Source organism: Schistocerca piceifrons, chromosome 3, assembly GCF_021461385.2.
Source record: "Schistocerca piceifrons isolate TAMUIC-IGC-003096 chromosome 3, iqSchPice1.1, whole genome shotgun sequence".
NCBI lineage: Eukaryota > Metazoa > Arthropoda > Insecta > Orthoptera > Acrididae > Schistocerca > Schistocerca piceifrons.
In genome coordinates, this window is record NC_060140.1 from 248,172,986 (window position 1) to 248,195,264 (window position 22,279).

The window sequence follows — 22,279 nt, forward strand, 5'->3', positions numbered from 1 at the left end:
TCAGTAATTAAGTACGATTACGGAGTGTGAATAATCATAATATTTCACAGTGTGCACACCACTTCAAGAATTATGGCAAACAGAAGCACATGTGGAGTATTTATTGTGTCAAGTGTCACTTCCTATTTCAACTGCTCACGAAAAATGCAGTATAATAATTGTCAATGGTCTAAACCTATTTTTGGTATGTCATGTCTTTAGCCTCCTTCCTATTAGCATAAATTTATACAGCTTCCATAAAACCTCAGCTCATGTGACTTCAACGAAGTTCTTTGTACCAATGTCGTTCGTCGAATTATAGCAGTTCATTTTCTTATCTTAAAAATGTAAGGCACCGACCGTAAGCAAAACAAGCACTAGCGAGTAAATATACCAGTAGAGAACAGAATGTCAACAAGTGGATGCAGCACAATTCCTACAACGAGGATCTGCCAAGCGAACAATCTATAATTAATCCAATAGTGTGACCTAAACTCTCTGTTTGTACACTGTACATCAGCATTGCTATATACCAAATTAAAGAGTAGTTATGACAACAAAACAGAAATGTATAAATATGCAATCCATACGCAAAGCAGTAAACATGTCATTAGCATCATATCAGCATAAGCAAATAAATGTTCATATGTCATCTTAATAAGTAAACATGAAGGCGCAAGCAGATAAATCACAAAGTATAACTTACATACATAATCACAGTCAGCACAATTAATCAGGTTACAATTATAATTTAAATAAATAAGCACAGCAGGCACATAATTAAAAAAAAAATATGACATCAGTGAAAAAGCATAGCAGCCAAGCGATGCATAATATACACAAGTTACAACCCAGTCCATTAATAATCATTGTCAAAATCAGTTAACGTACGCAGGCACGTCGCTTCACAAGTAAATTCATAGAACATGAAATTAGCACAAAGTATGAATCACGTAATCGCGAACAGCAAATTACGTCTAAAGTACGTACCTAAGTGGAAATATGTTACCTGAAAAATAAACTCAATTAATAGTTACCTTTTTAGTTTATTAGTTTCTTCTTCGAAATTACATTCTTCCTGAAAATTTCTCGATAGCAAGTCCTCTTAACGTCGGAGACACACAGAATTTACCTGAAGTTCTTAAATATTTTATAGAACCGTATCCTGAAAAATACTGAATGTTAATAACATAATTCATCAAGTCACTATAGCTTTATACTGAATTTAATCGGAGAAATTAAACTGTGTATTTGTTTACGGCTGTCAGTGCATTCGCACTGAGCGCTCGATCAGCTGTAGGCGCGTGACGTAGGAAGCAATTGTTCGCGGTCAACGACTGCCTAGTGCGGCGCGCAGACTTGACTGTTGCTTTGAGTATGTGCCGCCGCCAAAACACAGCGCGGTATCCTTGTACTCTCCGCATGTTTACATCTAGCTGTTGGTTTCTCAAAAGTATGTCGTTCCACAAAAATTTTTACGTTAGATATATGATGTACTCCCTTAGAGCGTCGAGATTTAAGAGTTTCTACTTCGACAGTGATTTCATGAATAATTTTACGAATTCTGTATGGACCGTTATAAAGCAGAAAAAATTTGCGACACAAGCCTTTTCCTTTGTGAGAGAAACGATGAGACTTAATTAACACTTTCTGACCAACTGACAAGATTTTTGAACGACCAGGACGCTTAGCTGACCTCTCTCTTCTAGCAGCCGCAGATGCAATATTTCGTAGAGCCAGGTTGACAACTTCAGAATGCCGCAGTTTCCGTGTAGGTGGAAAAGGAACGATTTCAGAAATGCGATTTGTCGGTGCTTTATTTTTTAATACCAGTATAGGCGGTAAAGAAGTTGAATCATTAGAGAGTTCATTCAGGATGTTTTGAAAAATATGAAGATACTGATCCCACGTTCTGTGATTCTGATGACAATAAAGTCGACACAATTTATTGATTTCCTCCATCCATCTCTCTGAAGCGTTAGATTGAGGGTGAAAAAGTGAAACGAAGATTGGTTTAATTTTACGACGCTGCAGAGTACGAAGCCAAATTTTAGAACGAAACTGTGATCCATTATCTGATATAACCTTATCAACATGACCAACTTCTTTAAGAAAATGTTTGATAAAAGCGTTAGATACTGAACGAGCTGTTGTTTTGCGTAAAGGTGTAAAACACACATTTTTGATGTCAACTCCACTGTTACGAAAATTTACGCAAAACCATTAGTAGAACGAACCACTGGACCGAACAAATCGACTGCAGCCATCTCCTTTAATTTCACTGGAATGATAGGAAACAACGGTGCTCTGTGAGAAACTGTTGGCGGCTTAGCCTTTTAACATAATTTGCATTTGGCCAGAACAGATCCATATTACTGAAGTAGCAATTTTCTCGTAATTTATGAAAGCATTTTCTGGGACCAAAGTGTGCATAACTGAAATGCGTATACCAAATCAGCTTATTAACCCACTCATCAGGAATACAAACTAACCAAACAGAGTTGTCGACCGATTTTCGTTTAAAAAGAATGTCATTGCGGACTAAATAATGCTGTCTAATCGCTACGCTTTCCTTTCTCCTCCACTTCTCCTTAATGTCCTTCCAGATTGGATCCTTAATTTGCTCCTTAGCGATGTCCTGGAGCGAAGACGAAATAAAGTTCTCAAACGCAACACCTTGAATATACATCAAACAATAATTGTTTTCTATGCCGTCCTCTTCAGCACTTTGTTTCAAACCCATAGGTGCACGTGATAAAGCATCGGCAACAATATTTGAAGAACCCTGTATGTAAACAATACTAAAATCAAATTCCTGTAGGTACAACGCCCATCGTGACAATCTGCCGTGAAATAATTTTGTTGACATAAGAAATTCCAGAGCTCGATGATCGGTGTAAACCTTAGTATGTCTGCCAAACAAAAATGTCCGAAATTTTGTAAAAGCCCAAACAACAGCCAAAGCTTCAAGTTCCGTAATCGAATAATTCTTTTCTGATTTAGAAAGAACACGACTTCCAAATGCAATAGTTTTCTGGACTACAACGCCGTCTTCTTCTATCTCTTGAAATAAATGTGCACCTAGGCCCTTGTATGATGAGTCCGTCGCCAAACAAAAATCTTTAGATAAATCCGGATGTGAAAGAAGTGGAGCAGCAACTAAAGCATCACGAAGCTGTTCAAATTCTGACTGAGCTTCCTCATCCCAACACCAATTAGATTTCTTTCCAGATAGTTCACATAAACGAGGTGTGGCCAAATCGTCCAATCTAACAAAGCGTCTAAGCAAATTACAGACACCAAGGAAGCTACGAACATCACGTTTCGTGGTAGGAACAGCATAGTTACGAATAGCGTCTAATTTTTCTGGATCAGGAAGAATACCTTCTGTAGAAATAATGTGACCGAGAAATTTCACCTGAGAACGACCAAATTCAGGCACTGTGTAGGCGGCTTAATAATACTCTTTGGCGCAATCTCTGGCGCAGTGGCTCAGTGTAGCCACCTTTCATATGGCAGAATCACTGATGGCATGCTTGTGTTGTGGCTGATGCATCATACATCTATATCCTGTTCCTCCAAAATATCCACTGTGGTGAAAATTAAACCCAGTGGTAGTCTCGCGTCGTCCAAACCGATGTTATCCAATACTACCGGAACCATATACTCTCGATATTTGTTACTTATTCGCTCTACGCTTCCGCCACATACTAAACAGTGCATTGCACCCAAATGCTTATTATTCTTCAGTGGTTCAATCATGCATAACATTTCCTGTGGTAAGCCTGTACCCAAGGGTACCCAAACTAATGTTCCTGTTCCTGATGGCACATTGTCATGAGAAACCATCTTCAGCATTTATGTACAAGGTGTAGTCGGCCAGACCTCCAAGAGTAGTGCGCCTTGAGGCCTTGCCCTGCTTGCAGTGGTATCACGCAGTGGAAACAAAGTTCGCGAAAAATCAACTATATGTTGCGAAAGATTGATTTTGGAAAACAACTTTAGTAAGCAAATAAAGCCCAAGAATCGCAGAATACTCCTGGTCCCACTCTTGGCGATACCTCCTTGTGCTAAAAAAAAATCTTAGTCTCAGCACTAAGCTTGAGCTGTATTGTTCCCAATGTATGCAAATCATTGTTACCCCTCCCTGTAATATATATGTGGGGTCTATTGCAACAACTGATTCGCGTGGCCCTGTAGCTACTAAAAACCTATGTTCCTTGCCACTAACAAAGCCCCACAAGCAGCATTTCGTCTCTGCATCTAACTGTACAGTGTCACACTATTGGCAACGTCTTCCGATGGCTGACACATTCCTCCCAAAACCCATTCTCTCTTTCCTTAGTCCTGCACTACTGTGATTTGTGACCCACTTGTCTACAATTGTACCAATTTGGCTGACGACACTGTCTTTGGAGATGGCCATATCTCCCACTTCTGTGACACTTTAGTGTCGAAATAAACACGTGACGGTCAGCACGACCCCTAGTCGCTGTATCTATCTCCTATTAGTGCGCAGCTGCACTAATAGACGCGGCCAACCCTCAAGAATTCTCCAGTCCAACTAAGAGCGACATTTGACCTGGAATGCCTTGCAGAAACACATCGAGAGCCCTGTTTTCAGCTTCTCGGCATAACATTGTACTCAGTTCTTCATTTCGTGTCAGCTCATGCATCTCAACAATGAGTCTCTGGATCCTATCCCTAGATGACTCGACCGATTCCGGCTTCCGTTTTAACATGTTTAATTTTTACCTAAAGAAGAGAGTAGTTTCCGATACTTCTCATGTAATCCCTCAGCAAACTGTTCACATGTTATGCATCCCGCCAGGTTTTAAGGTAGGTGACATATGCTTCAGTTTCCCCAGTCAGTCGTAAATTCATTATACGAAGCCATGTTCCGTCTGACCAATCACCCAGCTTGGCTGAAGCTAAAACATCACTGGGACCTAACAGGTATGTCCTCCGTTGCCCTGCCAGATAAAGGTAATATTAAATTTGCTATCGCAGGGTCGATATGAGGAGGGGGACACTCCGCGTTACTTTAACTTCCTGACATAGTTTCGGCACCCTACAGTGCTTCTGTCCGGCTTCTGTAATGTTCCTGTGCCCTACTTTTCTGCTCAAGCGCAACTTATAATTTAACAATCTGTTCAGCCACAGCGGCAAGAGAATATCTTATATTGGCGGAATGTGTTTCCATCGGCACAGAAGAAATGTAGATTACAAAGGAAGTGAACACCAGGTACACAATACGAAAGGAGCTCTTCTAATTCTTACGGCGTACCATAGCTCATCTACATTCATCACAATCGCATGCCAAATGTATACAACGTCGGCAACTAAAAACATGTGGTTCAAAGCCTTCGAGCATGGCAGCTTGTGCCCGGAAACATTAGAAAATGCACACTTCACTGTTGTCTAATACGATTCATGGCAGTTGCCTCAGAACTCGGACAAGTCAGAAGGTTTGCAGTGCGCTACTAGAGTTACTATCAAATTGAAATGAGCATCTCTGCGATCTACCATGGCCAAGAAATTATACAATGAAATAAAAAGGCCAGTTACGAGGTAACGAGACAACTTTCACTCACCACTCTTCTTTCTGTTCCCGGGTTCGGTTCCCGACGGGGTCAGGGATTTTCTCTGCCTCGTGATGACTGGGTGTTGTGTGATGTCCTTAGGTTAGTTAGGTTTAAGTAGTTCTAAGTTCTAGGGGACTGATGACCATAGATGTTAAGTCCCATAGTGCTCAGAGCCGTTTGAACCATCTGAATCTTCTTTCTGAAGTGCAGACTGCAAGACGAGCGAGGCAGATGCAACGACCAGTTGCGACGTTGTCGGGTGTTGTGAAGACCACTACTTACCATTAAGCTGGATGGTAGCCAGTGTCGAGAGGTCCGCTTCTATACACGAGTTGTAGGAGGGTCACTCCAAAAGAAATGCACACTATTTTTTTAGTCCATCTTTTATTCCACATGTTTGAAAGTTTTACAGTGTGTAGAGACATTCTTTAGGAACAATATTTTCATTTCTCCACATGATATCCATCCCTCTCAACTGCCTTACGCCATCTTGGGACCAGCGCATGTATACCCGCACGGTACAATTCTTGACCAACCTGTTGGAGCCACTGTTTGGCAGTGTGCACAAGGGAGTCACCATCTTCAAACCTTGTTCCACGAAGAGAGTCTTTTAGTTTCCCAAAGAGATGATAGTCACATGGAGCCAGGTCAGGACTGTAAGGCGGGTGTTTCAGTGTTGTCCATCCGTGGCAGTGCATTGTCGTGCAACAACAAAACATCCTGCTTTGTCTGATGTGGTCGAACACGACTCAGTCGAGCTTGAAGTTTCTTCAGTGTCGTCACATATGCATCAGAATTTAGGGTGGTTCCACTTGGCAAGATGTCCACAAGCAAGAGAATCGAAAAACACCTTAGCCATAACTTTTACAGCACAAGGTGTGGTTTTGAATTTTATTTTCTTGGGTGAATTTGCATGATGCCACTCCATTAATTGCCTCTTCGTCCCTGGTGAAAAATGATAGACCCATGTTTCATCACCTGTCACAATTATTCCAAGAAATTCATCTCCACCATTCTCGTACTGTTCCAAAAGTTCGCTACATACCGTTCTTCTTGTTCCTTTGTGAGCCACTGTCAACATCCTGGGAACCCACCTGGCACAAAACTTTTTTAACAACAACACTTTCAGTATTCTGCAAACACTTCCTTCCCCTATCCCAACATAGCGTGACAATTTGTTCACTGTGATGCGTCTCTCAGCAGCCACCAATTCGTTAACTCTCTGCACAATGTCTGGAGTGTGTGCAGTACGAGGCCTGCCGCTGCAAGGACAATCCTCAATACAAACAACGGAGCTGATCCTCCTTTTTCCACAAAACGGTTCAGAACACTGTTTCAGAAACAACGAAAAAAAAAACATGCGAAACTTAAAGAGATGCAAAATATCCAAGATTGGCGATCTTTTACAGTAGCTCGAAATTCAGCCCGGACTTGAATGCGAGATGCTTATAACAGTTTCCTCAACGAAACTTTGTCTCGAAACCTGGCAGAAAATCCTAAGAGATTCTGTTCGAATGTGACGTATGGTAGCGGCAAGAAACAATCAATGCCTTCTCTGCGAGATAGCAAATGGAGATTGTATTGAAGACAGTGCTGCCAATGTGCAGTTACTAAAAACAGCCTTCCGAAATGCCTTCATAAAAGAAGACGAAGTAAATATTCCACAATTCGAATCAGGAACAGCTGCCAACATCAGAAACGTAGAAGTAGATACCCTCGGGGTAGTGAAGCAACTTAAATCACTTAATAAAAGGAAATCTTCTGGTCCAAATTGTATACCAATTCGGTTCCTTTCAGAGTATGCTGATGCAATAGCTCTGTACTTAATCGTCCGCAGCTCGTGGTCGTGCGGTAGCGTTCTCGCTTCCCTCGCCCGGGTTCCCGGGCTCGATTCCCGGCGTGGTCAGGAATTTTCTCTGCCTCGTGATGACTGGGTGTCGTGTGATGTCCTTAGGTTAGTTAGGTTTAAGTAGTTCTAAGTTATAGGGGACTGATGACCATCGATGATAAGTCCCATAGTGCTCAGAGCCATTTGAACCATTTGATCTTAACAATCATATACCGCCGTTCGCTCGACGAAAGATCCGTACCCAAGGATTGGAAATTTCACAGCTCACACCAATATTTAAGAAAGGTAGTAGGGGTAATGCACTAAATTGCAACCCCATATCGTTAATGCCACATGCAGCAGGCTTTTAGAACATTTATTGTGTTCGAACATCATGAATTACCTCGAAGACAACGGTCTACTGACACACAGTCAACATGGGTTTAGAAAACGTCGTTCCTGTGAAACACAACCATCTCTTTATTCACATGAAGTGTTGAGTGCTATTGACAAGGGATTTCAGATCTATTCCGTATTTCTGGATTTCCGGAAGGCTTTTAGCACTGTACCACACAAGCGGCTCGTAGTGAAGTTGCGTGCTTATGGAATATCGTCTCAGTTATGTGAATGGTATTGTGATTACCTGTCGGAGAGGTCACAGTTCGTAGTAATAGACGGAAAGTCATCGAGTGAAACAGAAGTGATTTCTGACGTTCTCCAAGGTAGTGTTATGGGCCCTTAGCTTTTCCTTATCTATACAAACGATTTGGGTGACAATCTTAGCAGCCGTCTTCGGTTGTTTGCAGATGACGCTGTCGTTTATCGACTAGCCAAGTAATCAGAAGATCTCAACAAATTGCAAAACGATTTAGAAAAAGATATCTGTATGGTGCAGAAATTGGCAGTTGACTCTAAATAGCGAAGTGTGAGGTCATCCGCACGAGTACTAAAAGGAATCCGTTAAACTTCGGTTACACGATAAACCAATCAAATCTGAAGGCCGTAAATTCAACTAAATACCTAGGAATTAAAATTACGAACAACTTAAATTGGATGGAACACATAGAAAATTTTGTGGAGACGGCTAACAAAAGACTGCGTTTTATTGACAGTACACTTAGGAAATGTAGCAGATGTACTAATGAGACTGCCTACACTATGCTTCTCCTTCCTCTTTTAGAATACTACTGCGCGGTGTGGGATCCTTACCAGATGGGATTGACGGAGTACATCGAAAGAGTTCAAAGAAAGGCAGGACGTTTCGTATTATCGCGAAATAGGGGAGAGAGTGACACTGGAATGATACAGGATTTGGGATAAACATCAGTAAAACAAAGGCGTTTTTCGTCGGAATCTTCTCACGAAATTCCATTCACCAACTTTCTTCTCCGAATGCGAAAATAATTTGTTGACACCGACCTACATAGGGATAAACGATCACCATGACAAAATAAGGGCCGGCCGGAGTGGCCGATCGGTTCTAGGCGCTTCGATCTTGAACCGCGCAATCGCTACGGTCGCAGGTTCGAACCCTGCCTCGGGCGTGGATATGTGTGATGTCCTTCAGTTAGTTAGATTTAATAAGTTCTAGGGGACTGATGACCTCAGAAGTAAAATTTCTGTGAGGGTACGTCACATAAATGGACATTTGGAGAAAGGGAAAGGAAGTTTTTGTTATGAGACGTGTGAATTATAAATTATTTCAAGACTGTGTACGTGTGGGCGATGTATAACAAATAGCAAAGAACGTAAGTTAATATAATCAAAACACAAATATTGATGTAATTAAGAAAAGACAGGTTTTTTGTATAATCTCTGTGTAACATAGGCCATGAAGATCAGAGACGATGCTTGACTGAATTTCTCTCCTTTTTTTGTTTCGTCTAGCAGTAGGCCGCCATTGTAGTGCTGTTAGATAATTAACGTAAGTTGTATCTGTATTTTTGAAAAATACAATAGAAATTGTTATAGGAAAGTGTGTATTATTGACTTAGTTGTCATGTCGCATGATCGCAACCATTAATTATAATTAATGTATTATAATTATTTGTAGTGCATGGATCTCATCTCCCCTAGCAGGATTTAGTCAGCCATAACGCTGACGATTCATGTTATTAAATGTAAATGCGAGAGACTTCTCAGTTTTGATCTTTCATTAATTTCGAAGTTAAAATTAATTTCAGTTACCAAAATTTACAGCACTGAATGAGTTCAGTACGTTTCATTTTCGCCGCCTAACGGCAGACGAGATTCTCTCCAGTTTTGCCTTGCAAATAATGAATAAGGAATATTGAAAATCATTACATTCCGCAATATCTCAGGTAATCTTTATGTAATTTGGTACATGAATAACCAGTAGCCCCTGAGACCCATACTAATAATTACAGTTTGCGTAAGAATACGCATATTTTCCTTTCTAAATAGCAGCGCTCACACAAACTATTTATTAGAAGGCGGTGTGTCGCGCGCTGTGTTTAAAAAATATTGTATCGTACGTACTTCGGGGCAGCCGATATCCGTACGAGTGTTATAGCGGTGTAAGTTAATTAAAAGTCTCATGCTAGCCCACAATATTTAAAGCCACCCCAACCAAAATCATAAAATATATAATTATAAAAATAAAAATATACACTTATACCGTGATATCCCATAGTGCTCAGAGACATTTGAACCATTTGAACAAAATAAGGGAAATCAGAGCTCGTACGGAAAGATATAGGTGTTCGTTCTTTCCGGGCGCTCTACGAGATGGGAATAATAGAGAATTGTGAAGGTTATTCGATGAACCCTCTGGCAGACACTTAAATGTGATTTGCAGAGTATCCATTTAGATGTAGATAGTTGTTGTGGTACTGCGTCAAATACTTTTTGCCTTAATACGTGGTTTTGCAGATCGTCATGTGAGATCAGCGCAGTTACGCTGGCACACAAGGAAAATAGCTGTGAGAGCTTCGACCCCAATCGGGAGCCCGTGTCCTCGAGCTCTGCTGGTTTCGTTGCCGGCGCCCGACCTTGCCCCCACGCAGTCCGCCCCCGAAGCCCGCGTGACCTCGCTTCCACGTTCCTCGCCTGGCCTTGCCCGACCCGGCTCCACCCCCTCAGAAACTAGACGGCCGGCAGCGGCGGCCTTTTGAGGGCCCGTTTCAAAGCGCTTACAAATTGCGGCCGGCCGTACAGTGACAGATATACGGCGGGCCGCCGCGCTGACACTCAACAAATGGGCCAAAATTAACAAGCCATTTGTCGGCCCCGCGGGATGAGATCGGCACGGCAATAATCGCGATTGGACACGCTACCCGCGGCGGCGCCGTACGGTCGGGGAGGCTATTAGGGGGGGGGGGGGGGTGCTCTCATCAGCAGGGACGAGCAGCCGGTGTATACCTGGCAGCTACAGCTCGCCGGTGGCCGGTGTCCGTCCCCACCTGCCCAGCGCCGTAGCTCTAAAGCAAAGCTCCGCACCCTCGAACTTAAAGCAAGTTTCACCATATATACAGGGTGTTACAAAAAGGTACGGCCAGACTTTCAGGAAACATTCCTCACACATAAACAAAGAAAAGATGTTATGTGGACATGTGTCCTGAAACGCTTAATTTCCATGTTAGAGCTCATTTTAGTTTCGTCCGTATGTACTGTACTTCCTCGATTCACCGCCAGTTGGCCCAATTGAAGGAAGGTAATGTTGACTTCGGTGCTTGTGTTGACATGGGACTCATTGCTCTACAGTACTAGCATCAAGCACATCAGTACGTAGAATCAACAGGTTAGTGTTCGTCACGAACGTGGTTTTGCAGTCAGTGCAATGTTTACAAATGCGGAGTTGGCAGATGCCCATTTAATGCATGGATTAGCACGGGGCAATAGCCGTGGTGCGGTACGTTTGTATCGAGACAGATTTCCAGAACGAAAGTGTCCCGACTGGAAGACGTTCGAAGCAATTGGTCGGCGTCTTAGGGAGCACGGAACATTCCAGCCTATGACTGGACTGAGAAAGACCTACAATGACTCGGACACCTGCGATGGACGAGGCAATTCTTCGTGCAGTTGACGATAACCCTAATGTCAGCGTCAGAAACGTTGCTGCTGTACAAGGTAACGTTGACCACGTCACTGTATGGAGAGTGCTACGGGAGGACCAGTTGTTTCCGTACCATGTACACCGTGTGCAGGCACTATCAGCAGCTGATTGGCCTCCACGGGTACACTTCTGCGAATGGTTCATCCAACAATGTGTCAATCCTCATTTCAGTGCAAATGTTCTCTTTACGGATGAGGTTTCACGCCAACGTGATCAAATTGTAAATTTTCACAATCAACATGTGTGGGCTGACGAGAATCCGCACGCAATTGTGCAATCACGTCATCAACACAGATTTTCCATGAACGTTTGGGCAGGTATTGTAGGTGACGTCTTGATTGGGCCCCATGTTCTTCCACCTACGCTCAATGGAGCACGTTATCATGATTTCATACGGGATACTCTACCTGTGCTGTTAGAACTTGTGCCTTTACAAGTACGACACAACATGTGGTTCATGCACGATGGAGCTCCTGCACATTTCAATCGAAGTGGTCGTACGCATCTCAACAACAAATTCGGTGACCGATGGATTGGTAGAGGCGGACCAATTCCATGGCCTCCACGCTCTCCTGACCTCAACCCTCTTGACTTTCATTTATGGGGGCATTTGAAAGCTCTTGTCTACGCAACCCCGGTACCAAATGTAGAGACTCTTCGTGCTCGTATTGTGGACGGCTGTGATACAATACGCCATTTTCCAGGGCTGCATCAGGGCATCAGGGATTCCATGCGACGGAGGGTGGATGCATGTATCCTCGCTAACGGAGGACATTTTGAACATTTCCTGTAACAAAGTGTTTGAAGTCACGCTGGTACGTTCTGTTGCTGTGTGTTTCCATTCTATGATTAATGTGATTTGAAGAGAAGTAATAAAATGGGCTCTAACATGGAAAGTAAGCGTTTCCGGACACATGTTCACATAACATATTTTCTTTCTTTGTGTGTGAGGAATGTTTCCTGAAAGTTTGGCCGCACCTTTTCGTAACACCCTGTATATATTGGCCACGACATCTTGGTAAATGATGGTTGCAGTGTCTGTGTGTTTGTGGATTGCATTTTATCCTATGACTTGTCAAGCCAATGGCAGCACGGTATCTCTTGCCACAATTGTCACAAATGTATCTGGCTTCTGAGGCAGGAGCAGTGGTAGCATTGCGAAGCTTTTTCTGCCTCAATCTGTCTAACAAGTCTTCATCATGCTTCGACATTCCAGATGATATATCTTCACGCCACTCTGGTCTCATGCTAGCCCATGCTTCCCATCTGTTTGTGTCGATTCCAAAGCTCTCCATATCTCGTTTACAGGAGTCCTTGAACCTCAATACAGGACGTCCTACAGGTCTTTTGGCTATAAAGATCTCTCCAAGCATCACCTCACGTGGTAATCTGTCAGGATCCATACGGTGGACGTGTCCCATCCAGCGGAGTCGTCTCTGTTTCAAGACAGCTGAAATACTGTAGCAGTTAGTTTTAGATAGCACTGCTTCGTTGGTCACTCGGTCCTTCCACGTTACTCCGAGGATGGATCTCAGGCACCGCATGTGGAAAGCATTAACGCGACGTTCTTGTTTGGCATAGGTAGTCCATGTTTCCGATGCATACAAAAGGATACTGAGGACGCAAGTTTGATACACAATAAATTTTAGTGCTCAAAGAGAGTTTGTTGTATTTCCAAACACGTGTAAAATGGTTCAAAAGGCTCTGAGCACTATGGGACTTAACTTCTCAGGTCATCAGTCCCCTAGAACTTAGAACTACTTAAACCTAGCTAACCTAAGGACATCACACACATCCATGCCCGAGGCAGGATTCGAACCTGCGACCGTAGCGGTCGCGCGGTTCCAGACTGTAGCGCCTAGAACCGCTCGGCCACTTCGTCCGGCAAACACGTGTAGAGAGTTTGCCAAAAGTTGTCGCAGCTCTTCCAATGGGAGCCTCAATTTCCTTGTCAAAAGACATGTTTGATTCTATAGCAGACCGAAGATAGCAGAGGTTATCTACGACTTGCGGAGTAGTGCCATCTAGTGTGATATTCGGCTTTGTGTTAGCACCCTGAACCATAATTACGGTCTTACTGCTGTTTACACTCATTGAGAATAGGTGGCATGCGTGACAAAATCTCTTCTGCGGAGTTCGCAACAATTACAGCATCATCAGCATACAGGAGTTCACGAGCGACTATCTCATAGCGCTTTGTCTCACTCTTCAGAAGACTGACATTGAAAAGTACTTCCATCTTTCCTAGTATGCAGATGTACTCCAACATTGCAAATTCTCGAAAGCCACTTGGAGCAGACCCGAGAGGAAAATTCCAAAAAGTGTAGGTGCCAACACACAGCTTTGTCTTACGCCACAGTTCGTACCGAATGGTTTAGATGTACTGCCATCGAAGATTACAGAGCCACGCATATTGTCGTGAAAAGATATTATTAAAGACAGAAAAGTTAGGGGACATCCAATTTTTTCCAATATGCTGTAGAGTCCCTCCCTACTGACGGTGTCAAAGGCTTTGTTAGGTCAACAAAAGCCACATATAATGGCACTCTGTGTTCGCGGGACTTCTCTTGTAGTTGGCGCAAGGTGAATATCATGTCACTTATGGATCTGCCAGATAGAAATCCACACTGTGACTCAGGGTAGACCCGAGCATAGTCCATACGTTAATGGCTCAAGACCACTGAAATAAAAATTGTTCTACAGGCGGGCCCACAATGGAGCAGAGCGGATATATGAAAACTGCAGTCAGTGAAATTGGAACCCAACCAAAAATCTGTGAAATTAGCACCTAGTCAGTATACGTGGAGACTACGTGCCCACTACGTCACAGCCTCCCTGCACCTCGATTCCTCACTCACCCCCTTCCTACGGTCGTAGCTGGGCTCTGCGAGATCCTGTCCTCTCCACGTCGACGCCGCCTTGCAAAAGACCGACGTAAACAAAATATCCACTGGCGGAAAACGGGAAAAAGCGTCACCAACTGCGCAGTTCTCTACGATATTCCCTCTTACACTTCCACATAATGCACTGCTTCTACTTGTTATATCCTACTTTTCCTCCTTTTACGATGCATGTTTGCATCTACATTTACGTGAATACTCTGCGCTTCACACTTAAGTCTCTGCCAGAGGTTTCATCAAACCGCTTTCACGAGCTTCCGCTCCAATCTCGAACCACGCACGGGAAAAATGAACATCTAAATCTTTCCGTGAAAGTTCAGATTTCTCTTATTTTATTACGATGATCATTTTTCCCTATATTTTTGCATACGAGGCTGAACATTTTAGACTGAAACTTCGTGAAAAGATCTCGGAGCAACTAAGATAGCGTTTGTTTTAATAGTTGCCTCCACAACTCGCGAATCATATCCGTGACACTTTCTTCCTTATTTAGCTATAACACAAAGCGAGCCACCCTTCTTTGAACTTCTTCGAATTTTTCGCCAGTCCTATTGATCAGCAATACTCGAGCAGAGGACGGACAAAGCGTAGTGTAAGCAGTCTCTTTAGTAGACCTGTCGCTTCTTCTAAACATTCTGCCAATGAAATGCAGTCTTTGGTTCACTTTCTCACATCATTATGTATATGATTGTTACAGTTTAAGTTTCTGTTGACTCATATCCCTAGATATTTTCTTGAACTGACTGCCGTTAGATTTGTGTAATTTATCGCCTAACCGAAATTTAACGGATTACTGTTTAGTACTCATTCGGATGTCCTCGTACTTTTCATTGTTTAGAGTCACAATTCTCACTTTTCGCACCGTACATATAATTCGTTTGAATAATTTTGCAGTTGGTTTTATCTACTAATGACCTTACTGGACGCTAAATGGAAGTATCATCAGCAAACAATCTAAGATGGCTGCCCACATTGTCTCTTAAATCGTTTATATTGATTAGCAACAGGAGAGCACTTGCAACACTTCCCTGGGAAATGCCAGATATCACTTTTGTTTTACTCGATGACTTTCCGTCCGTTACTATGAACTATCACCTTTCTGATAGCAAATCACGAATCCAGTCTCACAGCTGAGACGATATCCCATAGCCACGCAATTGGATGGGAAGTCGCCTGTAAGGAACGGTATCAAAAGTCTTCCGAAATTATAGAAATGTGGAATCATGTTGAGATCCTCTGTCGATAGCACTAGTTACTTCATGAGAACAAACAGCCAGTTACGTTTCACAAGAACGATTATTCTGAATCCGTGGTGACTACGTGTCAACAGATCGTTTTATTGGATGTAATTCATAATGTTCGAACAGAGTGTATGTTCCAAAACTGGATATAGACGTCAGGGATATAGGCGACTTCCTATCCAATTGCGTGGCTATGGGATATCGTCTCAGCTGTGAGACTGGATTCGTGATTTGCTATCAGAAAGGTCATAGTTCACAGTATCGAACGGAAAGTCATCGAGTAAAACAAAAGTGATATCTGGCATTTCACTGGATTAGCTACTTCTGTTTCCCTTCTTGTCTATTGCTGTAATCTGATCTGCTCAACTTTCCGGTTTCCAGGCAAGGATCTTTCATCGAGCGAGCGGTTTTATATAGTTCCTAAATGTGGAATTATTACATGAGCATGCTGTGAAAGTAACCTAATTCGAATGCAGTCCGAGCGCAAGACTTACCTTTGTGGCTCCGCTTTAGTGACACTGTCATCGGTAACATTACCACGCATACACTGAAGCGCCACGGAAACTTGTATTGGCACGCATTTTCAAGTATCAGAAATATGTAAAGAGGCAGAAAACGGCGCTACGGTCGGCAACGGCTACATAAGACAAGCGTCTGCCGCAGCTGTTAGATCGGTTACTGCTGCTACAATAACAGGTTATCAAGATTTAAGTGAGTTTGAACGTGGTGTTATAGTTGGCGCACGAGCGATGGGACACAGCATCTCCGAGGCAGCGAGGAAGTGGTGACATTCCCGTACGTCCATTTCACGAGTGTACCGTGAATATCACGAATCCGGTAAAACATCAAATCACCGGCATCGCTGTGGACGGAAAAAGATCCTCCAAGAACGATGCCAACTACGACTGAAGACAAGCGTTCAACGTGCCAGAAGTGCTAACCTTCCGCAAATTGCTGCAGATTTCAGTGCTGGGCCATCAAAAAGTGTCAGCTACGAACCATTCAACGAAACATCATCGATATGGTCTTTCGGAGCCGCAGGCCCACTCGTGTACCAGTGTGCACTGCACGCCAAAAAGGTTTCGCCTCACCTGGGCCAGTCAACATCGACACTGGACTATTGATAACAGCGAACATGTTGCCTGGTCGGAAGAGCCTCGTGTCAAATTGTATCGAGCGGATGGACGTGTACGGGTAAGGAGACAGCCTCATAACTCCATGGACCCTCCATGCCAGCAGGGAACTCTTCAAGCTGATGAAGGCTCTGTAATGGTGTGGGGCATGTCTAGTTGGAGTTACATGACACCCATGATATGTCTAGATACGACTCTGATAGGAGACAAGTACGTTAGCGTCCCGTCCGATCACCTGCATCCATTCATGTCCATTGTGCATATCAACAGACTTGGGCAATTCGAGTAGGGCAATGCGACACTCCACACGTCCATAATTGCTACAGAGTGGCTCCAGGAACACTCTTCTCAGTTTAAATACTTCCGCTGGCCGCCAGACTCCTCAGACATTAACATTATTGAGCATATCTGGGATGCCTTGCAACGTGCTGTTCAGAAGAGATCTCCACCCCTCTCGTACTCTTGCTGATTGAGGGACAGCCCTGCAGGATTCATGGAGTGAGTTTGCTCCAGTACTACTTCAGACGTTAGCCGAGTCCATTCCACGTCGTAGTGCGGCACTTCTGCCTGTTCGCGGGGGCCCTACACGATATTAGGCAGGTGTACCAGTTTCTTTGGCTCTTCAGCTTATTATGTCCTAACATGAAAAATCATTGTGTCTTGTCATTTAAAAAACGTTGTTTTTTGTTACGTAAGTATGATGTTACGGAAGCTGTGATGAACCATCTGTTCTCTTAAAGAGTATCTTACTTAATACACAATTTTATAACGCTCATGTATCCTCAACTTCGCAATAACGACACTGATATACTGAACTGCACGGAAGTATTGCTCCGCCATAATTCTCGCACCACTGGGAAGAGAAATGACATAGATATTTGGGCCAGTGGTGTTGAGAAACAGCACTCGACGTAACCCCTGTCAGATTCATATTTCAGCCCGAGTTAACCTCTCTTTTAACCATAATCTATCCCAATCCCGCGAACAAAAAAACGGGACACATGTCTACAAGAAGCATATCAGAAGTGAACCATAGAACTAACATCCACAACCCATGAGATACATTTATTGTAGAATCTTAGAACATATTCTGAGCTCAAAAATAGTGAGGTATCTCCTCCGTGACAAACAGCAATGATTTCAAGAACTTCGAACACGTGAAACCGAACTCGCGGTTTTTTCACATAACATCCTGAAAGCTATGGATCAAGGCAGTCGTGTAGATGGAGTATTTCTAGATTTCCGAAAGGCATTCAATTTGTATCACATCTACGATTACTGTCTAAAGTACGATCGGAAAGGGGATCAATCGAAGTTTGTGACTGATTAAAGATTTTTTTGTAGAGAGAACGTAGCACAGTTATCTTGGATGGAAAGGCATCAAAAAATGGCAAAAGAACTTCATATGTGCCTCATGGAAGTGTGTTGGAACCCCTGTTGTCAATACTGTGTAGTAATGACCTTACATACACTATTAGAGTAATTTCGACTTTTCGCAGACGATAAAATAATAAGGTACTGCCTACAAATACTCATTTAGATCTTGGTAAGTTTCCAAAGTGGTGCAAAGATGGGGAAACTGATTCAAATAATCATAACTGTAAAACTGAGCACTTCACAAAACGAAAACAACGTGGTATTCTATGACTACAATGTCAACGAGTCATAGCTAGAACCGGTCAACTCGTACGAATATCTGGGCCTAACAGATTGTATCAGATGGAACGCTGACACAAGCTCAGTCGTAGGTAAAACAGGGGCCAGTCTTCGGTTCATCGGTAGCGTACTAGGGAACTGCAATCATTATACAAAGGAGACTGTATGTAAAACACTCGAGCGACCCATTCGATAATATTGCTCAAATGTGTATGGGACCTGTACCAAATAGGACGAACAAAGAATATTCAACGAAAAACAGAATGGGAGCATTGAAGACAGGTTCGTTTGAGCAATGAGAGAATAAACACGAAGATGCTGATGCAACTGAAATGGCAGTCGCTTGAACATGGAGGCAAACTAACCTGAGGAAGCCTAATTAGTAAGTTACAAGAAGAAGCATTGAATGATGAATCTATGAATATACTAAAACCCCCCACCCCGCCAAACACACACACACACACACACACACACACACACACACACACACACACGTATCGGTTTCGTAGGGATACCGAGAACAGTTTACACTAAGTAGAGCGCCCAGTGAGGCGTTTGAGAAATCATTCTTTCCGTGCTCCATACGTGAATGGAGGAACGATAAGAAACTTTAGTAAGCTGTACAGTGGGAAGTATTCTTGCCATGCATCTCGCACTCGTCCGCCCATTATGGATGCAGATGTAGAATTTTTGTTATAAAGACATTTGTTTTACGTCACGTCTAGAGGACGAGCACACTCAGCGCTAGGAGCGGGAGCTTATGCCCAATCACCATAAAATAACCTTAAATTTAACGATATGGTACCAAGTCGAGCTTTGAGTTCGATTTCTGGAAGTTTGTTTCCCTCTTTACGGCTTTACAAATAATAGTTAATATTAAAAAATTTCAAATATTATAGGTATAAGCGTCTAAGAAAGATAGAAGTTATTAAGTTGAACCACTTTTATTTTATGCTGCACTCAGTGTTAAGAAATCGTTTGTAGAGGAAAACCTGTTTAAAGTTTAGGGAAAATTTTATGTGCATTATTAGTTCAATTTACGTATGAACTACGTGTCATTATTTATATTTGATGTCGTTGAACACAAATCTGAAGTTACATTTTCAAAATTCAAAATGGCGAATCCAATACGGCGGACCAATAATTATGTTTTGACCAGTTTTGACAAAAATTTCACCAAAAAGAGTGTTTCCGTTAATTTACGGTTAATCTGCATCTTAGAGACTGTATATCGGGCCTTCCTTTAACTAGAACCTGGAGAGCAATTCTCTCGTTCTTGTTGGCCGTAAAAATTGATCTGGCTGAGCTGGATGTGCTGTGATCGGGACCTTGCACGCGTTGTTCGTCAGCGTTTACGGTGAATATATTTGCGTGCACACTGCGTCACGGCACGACAACTTTCCTACCTGAGCCGGACGCCCCTCGGCAGCCGTGACACTGCTTCGAACAGTGGGCTGTAGAAACTTTTGTAATTAACGGATTACAAAACCTTTTCGCCCCAACGTTTTAGACAACTGTACCTTCCCAAAAATACAACAAAAAAAGGAATAGCCTTTGATATGGGAATGATTTTTGTTTCTGTAAAAATACTTTCATGACAATGAGAAAGGCTGTAATATCCCATTACCAAAACATAATAACAAGAAAGGACCGGGTTATTCTTGGGCGCCTATGCACAGATGCACATCGCCTGTTATGGGGTTGCCGCCACTGCGGAAACAGCTGAGCATATCGCGTCGTGCCGTTTTTCCACTCATTCGACGAACGCAACCATGAGATGCATATCAGCCGATTCTTTACCAGTTAACCTGTTTATACTGTTAACGTACAACTAACACTGCTGGGAATAGCAACCTGAGACTGATACGAGCAGTAATGAATGCAATCTTGAAGAACAAAAGTGAAGGAACCGTTTTCAAAAGCAAGCACCGTGAGTGATTGGAACAAGTTTCTTTATGAACAGGACATACAGCAATTACCGTGCCGATGTTTAGAATGGAACGCCGATACAAGGGGTACGTAATCAAACTAAATGTAATTACTCTGTTACAGACCACTGAAGACTACCAAAACACTCGGAAAATATCCCCGGACAACCTCTGAAATTTTGTCGGTGAAGTTCTCGTTTTACATACGGAAGGCGCTTTTCGTTCGAATGACAAAACGTCTTACGCACATTACACATACCATATGCTGATCCACGGGTATTGAACATATTTTACGGACCCGACTACGGACCCAATGTCCGCACACAGGCAAACGGGTCGTCGGCTTGTGTGTGGGGGGCCTCAAGAGCAGACTGCGCAGGGCACTCAGCTATTCTGCCGCCAGGAAAGTCTTGGGGTTGGAACGGGAGGATTAGTGGACGCTTACTCGACATTTTTCGGGTGCAAATTTCTCTGGGAGCAGATTTCACTGGGTGCAGTTTACAGGAAACCTTCCTCTTTCCCCAAGCCTACTTCTTCCGTTCTAGGTTTTGAGGACGCTTCTGACAGCCATCGTGCGTGTATCGCCTTTTCCTGAAGTGTGGATCCTTTGTACAAACCATACGGTAGGCAGCGGAGAATTCCATGAACTCCAAGCCTATGATTTTGTGATTCTGAAAGTCATTCATGTGTAGCTCTGTGACGTTTAATATTTGTTAAGTTATGCCTTTTCCTGGCCGTTAACCGGCCTTTACATGGACGAGAACTGATTTTGCTGCGTCTGTAAGGTTGCGTCATGACATTGTCAAAAAGATATGCGCCTTTTATCGTAGCAACCGACATGCATCCAGAGGGCTATAGGTTACGAGCGCAGCAACGCTGTTGGAGCACTACCCTAATCCAAATGCATGGTTGGCTGTTATCATGGAGAAGATCCTGACATCAGAAGAACTATTCTGTCAAATTGGGGTCCTAAACCACAAGGGGTGAAAACAACATCACTAGCAGTTTGCTATTTTCCAGGTAAATATGCCTCTCCAGTTGGGTACAAGCCCGGAAACGAAAAGCAACTTGATGTCGCATTCAATGGAACATGCATACTCAGCATTGGTTGTCTGAAACCTGCTCCTGCAGGTTTACTGCCTCTCTGGAATCGCTCCACCGACATTTCGCTAGGAGACAGATGCATGTGAAGAGAGAATGAAGTCTTCCACGTCCAAGCAACACCCACTACACGGTATATCACTACCTGCCAAATGTCTCAAATCAGAAACAAATGAGCACTGGAAGCAACAAACACAGCAATAAGTAGAGACGTGATCTACTTCAAAACAGCGTCACTATATGAAACAGCAGAAGACCAGCACGAAAGCTGAAATGTCTGGAAATCCCTTAGCAGCCTCCGGACATCAACAGCAGCAAGGTGCAAAGTATATCTCCTAATGTGGGGATACTAGGTCCCACCCTATCCATGAAGTAGTGTTGCGGTGCAGACAACCTCCAAAGTCTATAATTACGACTTTATGTAATGGTATATACTTGACTATATGGTTTTACTGGTATTTTGCATCTGACATTATGTAATCTTTTTGTAAATGAATGAGTGGTTTTAATAATGTTGGAGTTAGTTATCTTGCCATATGGTGCTAACTTGTCTGTAAAAGTTTATCTGTAGATCACTTTGTTGCTATCTCAAAGAACCAAATAATAAAATTGCTGCTAGACGTTGCAGTACCGATAAACAAACCCCATCCTAGTCCTCCTAACACCTTCCACACTTTGGTGTCTTTCGGTGTATCACTTAGGAGAATGAAGTTCAGCACTGCACTACGTTACAAGATGTGTTTAACTAGAATTAACAGTGTGTGTGTCAACTCCTAAGGGACCAAACTGCTGAGGTCATCGGTCCCTAGACTTATACACTACTTAAACTAACTTATGCTAAGAACAACACACA